The sequence below is a fragment of the Lolium perenne genome, chromosome 6 (genome assembly GCF_019359855.2).
Source record: "Lolium perenne isolate Kyuss_39 chromosome 6, Kyuss_2.0, whole genome shotgun sequence".
NCBI classification, from domain to species: domain Eukaryota; kingdom Viridiplantae; phylum Streptophyta; class Magnoliopsida; order Poales; family Poaceae; genus Lolium; species Lolium perenne.
The window spans coordinates 134603140-134612200 of NC_067249.2; the positions used below are offsets into that span (position 1 = coordinate 134603140).

Here is a 9061-nt window from a genome sequence, read left to right on the forward strand (position 1 = left end):
ATATTAGTATAAGTAAACATGATTTTGTACTAAAAATAAAACACGGAATTGAGGTTTTCCTCATTGCGGACTTAGATCCAGAAACTTCACAGAGCGAAGTCACAAGTTTGTAGTGGTTACTTCATGAGCAGTGTAGCGTAGATACGTACTACAACTCACATGCTATGTCTGTGCCATATAAAATTTGTGGTTCCGAGTCCACAAATATGGCATCATTTAAACATTGGCCAAAACTGATCATGTCATATGAACTCAACAAAAATAAGCAATACATCAATTACATGATCATAACTACTATATTAAACCTTAACAACTTCGTTTTTTCTTAGATTTTTGGACCTCAATCTGAATTAACCTAGCACTAACACGTGTATTGTTTGTTGTTTTGGTTTTTACATCCTTTTTGATGTGTAACGTTTGGGGTTGTACAGCAATTTGGTGGTCTGCTCGGATTGTATGTGGTGTCAACGTGTGTTAATAAAGCTCAGTGGTGCGTTTTCTAGGTACTTTTCTGTTGTGACCGTAGCTATGTTGTGGTTGGATGGTGGGTCATCGGTCGATAGTCAAAGCGGTGCTGCCGCGTGCCAACTTTCTATCAATTTGCCCCGGCCCATACACGTGTATCTCTCTTCAGAATCTTCTCCTCTCTCCCCGTAATTTCTCCACTTTCACCGGCTGAACCGTCTTCTCCCTGACGCACCGGCGGGGAGGACGAGCTCGATGGACTGCATCCCACGTGCTCCGGCGAAGTCGGCTTCATGTCTCGCGCCGGCCCCCTCCTTATCCATGATCGTGTTGGCGCTTTATTTTTCACTAGGTGACCTAGATCTTCACTCATCAACGATGAAGATGCAGGAGCAAGACGAGGTCTAATCGGAGCGGCGGTTCCTGAGGCTTTGCTGGCGGCACTGGATGGGGATGTGAGAGGACAGAAACATATGTATCGGATGCAGTTCTCTCTCTTTGACCTCACCTTATCCTCACTCTCTCATCCGGCGGTGCAGACGGCAAGGACGGAGAAGGCGGCCTCGACGACATCTCCAACAACTACGCCAGCGGCTGCGGCGTGATGGAGAAGGAGCAGGAGCCGCAGTCGCCACCGCAATCTCTGCGTAGGTACGTTCGCCTCATCTCCTCTTTCTCCCATCTCTCTGTCTCTCTCTCATCTTCTATTTCTCTCTCAGCAGGCCATGGGGTCGGTGAGGATGCAGACGTGAAGAGGCCGGCGAATACTGGAGTTCGTCCGCCGGCGGGTCCTCGAACCAAGGCGAGCGGCGGCCGCCTCATCTGATCGTAACCGCGCGATAGTATCTGGTCGTTCGTCAGCGGCTTGCAGAAAACGGGGACCGAGAGCATCCGTGACGAACGGCAAAAGATAAGTCTCCGGCTGTAGCAGCTCTGCATATTTTATCCCCTTTCTTTTATCCCCCGTTTTTCTCATTTGCAGGACCAATGGAGGAGGCCGACGAACCAACCACAAAGAATCTTTCTCCCCAACTCATCCCATCTCCCTACAACAACATCTTATCTCCCTAATTTGCCGTTTGAGCGCTGGATCTATTTTTCTCTTTTTCCCTCTCTTAATACCTTGCATAATCTGATTATTGCATTGTTTCAGGAGGTTCATGAGTTTGATGTACTAGATGGAGGAGCAGACTGTTCTGGTTCCGCTCAAGATGCAGCAACGACAGCAGTTCGCTGCGATTCAGCCATAGTACATCTTCCAGACCATGCCCTAGCTCGCGGCTGTCTTCTCGGGAACCAATGATGCTACCGTCTCCGCGCCGCCGGCCGTGTTGGCCATGGCCTTTTACCCTCCTCCACCGCCGTCGGCTTCCACTACACCAATGCCCTGGGCCGAGACGCCATTGGTGACAGGGTCTCATTCCAGCAGGCGTCCCCTGGGGTCGACAGCATGGCTTTCGCAACAGCTGCAGCACCGGCCAGGGCTAACAACAAGAAAAGGTGAGTTATTAGCCAGCCGGTGCAAAATGTATAATTCATAGTTAGTTCAAAATTTAACCTGTGTGTTATTGCCCGTGGAAATCTATTCTTTTACCAACAACAGACCATATCTTTCAAACTTGCAGAATTATAAGCTAACCTGGGCTCACGATTCCATAACATTAGGTTTGTTGAGTAGTATTTATTTAAGAGAATTTTATGTACGAGATGAAGAAATTAGGGATGTGTTCAATTACATGTAAAGAATTGCATTACCATGTAAAATCAATTTTGAAATCTTTAACGCTTTGTAAATGGTCAAAAGTGAAATGTATTAGAGATGAGAGAAGAATTGATTGTGTGGTTCCAGTGATCTACTAATAGTCTAATATTATAGAATTATGCACAAACACGAGCTACGCAACACTTATTTATAGCTGCTCAGTCTACTTGGAGTGAATGACAGCGTATACGGTGATTACTGAGAATCCACGATAGGACATCTAGCTAGGCTCTGGTCATGGCAGGAGGCTGCAGCTGCTCAAGATCTGGGAGTAAAGCACAGAACGGCTGGGTGCGCTGCGCAGGGGCATCGCATTCACCGGCGAGATTAGGTGAATTGGCTCTTCTTTTGACTCTGTCTTGACATAGCATCCTTTTTATTTGGTGAACAACTGCATTGATGTGAAAGGAGATTGTTTGTTACTGTATCCATCTTATCCTGAACTCTCTCGTCTCTCGAAGAACATCTTGTGCTATTGATGTGTAAACACAAGGTTTATCCAATTTATTGCTGGACTTCATAGTCTTCCTCTCCTTTATACTTTCCAAGTTAATATCCTCATGGCATGTTTCAAACTGCAGGTTCCATGCAAATCATTCTTCTGCATTAAGGCTAGGGTTCAGTCTTGCAAAGAAAAACTTGAGATTCTTTGTATTTAGCATACATGCGCATTTCTTTATTGTTGTGTCCTTCTCACCTATCTTAGTTAGGGAAGGTATTTGGTTTTTGTGTCTATCTTTATGTATTCGTTGGTTCATTTGGCTTTGACAGTATTTTGCTTGATAATTTTTCTCCATGCATTCGCACTAGAGTCTTGTATTAATCAAGTTATTCTTTCGTGTTCGCAATACCATATACTTTTTACTTAAAGAAAATGAAATTGAGAGAGGATCAAAGAAGAAGGGGTGATGATAGTATTCTGCATAAGTAGTCATTGTTTGTCCGTTTGGATGCTTACAATTTTAATCCAATGTATGGGTTATAGGAGAATATAGTTGGACAAACTTGCTCAAGATAAGGCAATCTAGCAACTGAAGTTTAATAAGATGTTTTTTGAACCTCTGCAAATGTGCTTTCCATATGAACATGTTTGCAACAATAATGTTGCCACTTCTCTCTTAATAATATGGGTCAACATTAACAGAGAAGTAGCACAGATGGATATGAAAAGTAATTGAGATGACATCAGGAGTCCCCTGGATAAACTCTCATAGAAGAATTTAGTGATTTCTGTTGCTTCATAGAATAATTTAGTGTTCAGCTCAGAAAGAAGTACTACAGTACTACTACAAGGTTCAAGCATTTAGTGATCTCTGTTGCTTTGCTCTTTCAGCTTGCTGTCAAAAAGTAGCGGCTGAGTATTGCTGAAAACTGTTAAGAAAGGGTGTTAGTATTGTTCTGGCATTTTGGGTTTATTGACATTATTTGTTAAGAAACTTTGTTTTGTTGTGTTTAGCTGATCAAATTTCCGTGCAACTAGGCCTTTTAGATGCTCTTTGGACAAGATGTATTGAACTATATAAAATTGTTTTTTAATTTTGGTTGGCAGGTGAACTGAGTTATTTCTGGAGAATCTGGTTATGGTCGATTTTGTTATGGAGATTCCTACATAGTTTTGCAGGTGAGGTGATTGCTTTGCTCCATGTTATTTAAGCACCATTGATCTTTTTATTCTTCTATGGCAGACAGGTTACTAAGTTATTTCCTTAGATTTTCGAGATAATCTATCTTAGAGATGGATCATATTTGTACGACATCCATTTATGAGTTGGCAAAAGATTAAGTCAGGCACACTTTTTTATGAGTTATTTCAGTCCCTGCAGGCCTACAAATGCCTATTGAGAATATTATTTCCTCTGGTTTCAGAAATGCATGAAAGCGGAAAACACTTATGTATCTGCAAAAGGGAAGATATATGTTTGCACATCATGTGTTTGTCTCATCAAATATGTATTCATTATCGCTATGATGCCTGTTTTTCAGGTTCCTTTGCGTGCTCAATATTAGGTAGTGGTGATGCCTGCATTATCAGTATACTGAAAGTAAAGTTTATCAATTTAGGGCTGCTAAATACCTTATAACACCCTCTCACTCTGCCAAGCTTCTACGGCGTTGGTAATATTTATGGCTTAATAAATTAACAAGGTTCTCTGTTTCATATCTCATATTTGTCCTTTGTGCAGCTTAGAACTTTCAAGTTTGTTATTTTTGAATCATGTGAATACAATCTGCTCTCCAAATTTTGAATTCATGTTTACATGCCATAAAACTTGGGCTTAGGAACCATTTTATTCGGCGTGTAATGGAAGTGATTTAGAGGACAAAAATGTCAGTTATGCCTACTCTCCTAAGTCCTAAATCCTCTGTTTCAACTGAATTTTTGCAAATTAATGAAATTGATTTTACTCTACATGTTCTGATTGTATTTGTCTCGACGGATATCTAATTTACTCGGTTATATCTCTAGAATATGTGTGGCCTGCCACTGTAATTGTTATTATTTGGTATTGTCTGACCATGTGTATGCAGACAACTGATGTAGTTTGTCTCTTCTTTGTTTCAAGGGTGCATTTCAGTGAAGACAACGCATGGGTCGTGTGCCACCCTTGTGCCAGCTTTGGAGCAGCTGGAGAATGTGGACTCTGCGTTGAAGTTTCCGAAGTTTCCGACAGCTATATGTAATTCGTCTAGCTGGCCCTTGTGTTTGAACAAATTTTTATTGAACGAACCAAGGCATGTACACGTACTTGCTAATTTTCTGTTGATTTTGCTAGCAACCGGTGGTGGTTGTATTGCTGTCCTACGGCTCATTCAGCTATTTCATTTGTGTTGCTTGATAATTCACCGATGAAAATCTGTAACAACCGAACAACCTTTACTAGATGGTAAACTTTCCTTCGGATTTTGTGGCCAAACAGCAGATTACTTTCCACCTGATCTGTTTATTTTTGCATTGGACCATTTATACGTGCAAGGTAACTCTTGGTCATTTGTTATTGAGATGCTACTACTCTTTGTCCATATGTCTCTTGATATAAACCGAAGTGGTCATCTGCTATTTAGATGAATCTGAATAACACAATTATCGTTGTCTTATACCCACTACTGAAATAAAATCAAATGATAGTCGAAAGACTAATTATTTTCTACACATTACCTTACTTTTTTTCCTTTCACTATATTGTCACACTACCAAGAAACTGAATCCATTTTTTCGCGCTATAAAAAGTGTGGGCTATGTGCCTTTCATAAAAAAAATATGGCGCGGAGATATTTAGTATTAATTAGCGCATGATTAGATACTACTTCTTTTGCTTCTAATCTTTTGTATGACCAAAGAAAAACAACTTGATAAAATAATTCGTTTCATGTTCTATGATGTATATAACCATCTACTTAAAGGAGGAAGGTCATATAATGGTTACAATTTGTTTCCTATGAATACAGATCAGTTCAACTACAGGTGAGGTAGTTGCATATATTTAGTTGTTAATATCTGCTGATTAGGAGTTTGGTACTGCTTATTTTTCTACTTCTCCTTTATATTACCTAAGGAAAACAGCCCGTAGAATGATAATATGTGACTGCAACAACTGACCAAGGCCAGTCCCTCGGCCTCCAGTGGAAGTACCTTGCTATCTCCTCCAGGCTGCCGACGGCTCCTCTCTTCCGCCGGATCACCCCAACTGTGAGTGCCTTCATATTCTTCTTACTGCTAATTGCTCGATTGTTTGAGATCTGACTTGAAAATCGATTGAAAATGTAGATTGTATTCTTTTGCTGTGCTTCTTGATTGTTGGACACATCTGGCTGACTGGGCAGAACCATGATGAAAAAAGTGCTTAGCCACAAGTTAGAAGCTAGCTGCTATTTCAGTCTGACAGTTATTTAGGTTCCTTGAAGACAAGTTATACCAACTCTCAATATGAGAATTGTTCTCTTTAGTTTTGCTATTACTCTGTATACATAATTTTTTTGCCTCTAAGATGCCACAGGCATAGAAAGTTGCAGAATTCACCTGTTTCTAATTACCTTTCATAGCAGTTTTTAAACATAAGGCACAAAGTGCCCAGCTTTAAAGTAATAAAGCCCAAACGGCTGATGATACAATTGTTACCTTTCATAGCAGTTGTTGTCATACTCTTGTTACCTGTAACCAGTTGGAATTCTGTAGATTCGGCAGACTACAATTTTGTGTCCCTCTACTTGATCCTCAAGATTAACCTTTTATGCACATAATTTCAGTGTATGCCACATCAAATTTCATTACCAACCATCTTAAATCTTATTGTTTAAACAAAAACAAAATTCAAGTATGGTCTTAAAAATATCAGAACCATCATATTACACCGTCGGTGCGGCGTGCCGCCGCACCTTCATTGCTAGTTAACATAATAGTAGCACTAAACATGGTCTTGTGCCAAGGTAAAACCGATTGATTCATCCATCAACAATACAACTCAACAAAAAATACTATGACCTAATCATAAGGCGGATTTAGGATTTACATAAGTCGTGGGGAGTACAATATGTGAATACGACTAGCAACCAAACATAAACTATCTAAAACCTAGTAAGTTACGACTGAATCATATGACAAACTTAGGGTTTACTAGGGATTTGGGGATTAGGGTTCATGGGATTTGTTGGTTACAGTTTATACAGGATTTGTTGATTATGGTTCGTGCGCATGGGCGCCAAGCGAAAGATGGTGGAAGTCAAGTATTATTATGGATGACAAGGGATATGAGATAGGGATGTGGATAGAAGGAGGAACTCACTTGTGTTATCGTTGTTCAGTCCTGTACGTGGCCGGAGCTAGAGTTTTGTGTGCACCTAGCTACAGTGCCCGATGGGACGAGCTTAACGTACGTAAAGGTGAAGGGTGGTGACGCGATTTTGCAAAGGAGGCGGTGTGGGATTGCGGATGGGCCAGAGGACTAGAGGGAATCGTTGTTGGGGTTTGATGAATGGGGGAATGAATATGGACAAGAAGGCTGCAGAAAATACCCATGTGTAGTCATGTCTCGATAGGGAAATTAGCAATGACGTGCGCGATCGGACACGTCACTAATGTTTTCTTGCGTGTGGCTGCAATGTACTTGGAAGCTTCTTATCACACCAACATGGTTATCTAGAGGTGCGATGGAATAAAAGAGAGAGGGAATGGGAGAGGGTGGTATTAATTAGGCCCGTGGATAATGACGTGGGGGCCAAGAAAAATTAATACCCACCTTTCATTGACTTGCCCGTTCCCTTTCAAGGTTACCGTCGCTCAACATAGCCGGGCTCAATTAGGTCCAGCAAAAACAAGTGTTTGCAAAAAATGGGTTACCATTTTCTAGAAGTGTTCAATATGAAAAATTAAACAATATATAAACATATACAAAGCTAATTTCCTTCCACATAAGGAGTAATGTCTTGGGAACGTTAGCTTTGTGAAAACGGGATAATGCCATTAATAAACACAATTTAAATGTTGCTAACGACAAAAGTTGGTCCTTAACCGCTTCAAGATGGAACTTATCCACTTTAGTCCTATATTTCTCCACATGACAGTCATGTTTATGAATGAAGTGTCACTTGAAGGTGATGTATTAGATTTTACTATTTACATAAAGGATTTCATACCAACAATAATGGGTTCGCATAGGTTTTTGTCATGAATTCATGCATATGTGCCCCCATAGGTTGCTTATTAATTTATACACCACCCTTGGCCGACCGGAACGAAACATGTTGGCTTTCTGTTAGAAATGCTAAGTTTTGTGATTTCAATATTTGTTTATATCAAACTAATTCATAGTAAGAATACCTACTCAAAAAGAAGTCAAGTTGTGAAAAAAATGGTTCAGTGGCTTTAACGTGGGAGTTTTTCTAATTTAGTTCTAAAACAAGGTAACTAGTCTTATTTTATGAATGAAATTGTGCCACTTACTTTTGTACTTTGGCTTTACTATTGACACACCAACATTATTAAATACTCACATAAAGACTCCATACTAACAAGGGAAGGGGGTCTTGATGGCTCGCGTGAATTTCATGCTGTTATGACCGGTATTGGTTATGTTAGGAGGGGGTCCAACCATGGGCCCAACTAGGGGCTTAGCCCATTATCAGTTTAGGTCGGTTTAGGGTTTAGCTCTTTATATATCAGATGTAACGATGCAAAACAATCAAGCAATAATCAGATTCATTATTGCCGACTCCCTGAGGAGTCGGTCTCCCAAAACCCAGCCGCCGCCTTCCTCTCTCCCGCGCGCACGACGGCGCCCAGCCGCCGGCGTCCGCCGCCTCGTCCGCACACCTCTCCCTCCTTCCCCTACAAACTACGCCCTAGGCCCGGTAGAGCTGTTGATTCTACCAATTTGGTATCAGCTAGCTCGGCTGCGATCATGTCTTCTCCGCCGCCCACCACCACGTCGTCCGCGCCGCCGCCCGTTCCTTCGGCCACCGCCACCACGGCGGCTTAGCCCATTATCAGTTTAGGTCGGTTTAGGGTTTAGCTCTTTATATATCAGATGTAACGATGCAAAACAATCAAGCAATAATCAGATTCATTATTGCCGACTCCCTGAGGAGTCGGTCTCCCAAAACCCAGCCGCCGCCTTCCTCTCTCCCGCGCGCACGACGGCGCCCAGCCGCCGGCGTCCGCCGCCTCGTCCGCACACCTCTCCCTCCTTCCCCTACAAACTACGCCCTAGGCCCGGTAGAGCTGTTGATTCTACCACATGCATGCATGCATGTATCCCCTTTTATACGCCGTCTTGTGAACTAAATATAGTAGCATGTCATGACTTTCCTTTTTTTATGTTAAACTACTTATTAATGTTA

The 9061-nt window shown here is 41.6% G+C and overlaps 1 long non-coding RNA gene across 4 annotated transcripts; it reads left to right on the top strand.

Annotated features, from left to right (window-relative positions):
* Positions 1-610: 610 nt before the first annotated feature.
* On the top strand, positions 611-6320 carry LOC127334464 (uncharacterized). Of its 4 annotated transcripts, none has more exons than XR_011747275.1 (7): positions 611-920; positions 1005-1116; positions 1185-1965; positions 2431-2558; positions 3777-3848; positions 4792-5915; positions 5994-6320. It is a non-coding gene; the product is annotated as an uncharacterized lncRNA (long non-coding RNA). The 4 variants fall into 4 exon arrangements; XR_011747274.1 differs by having other exon boundaries at positions 1188-1965; XR_011747276.1 differs by having other exon boundaries at positions 1005-1112.
* Positions 6321-9061: the final 2741 nt, after the last annotated feature.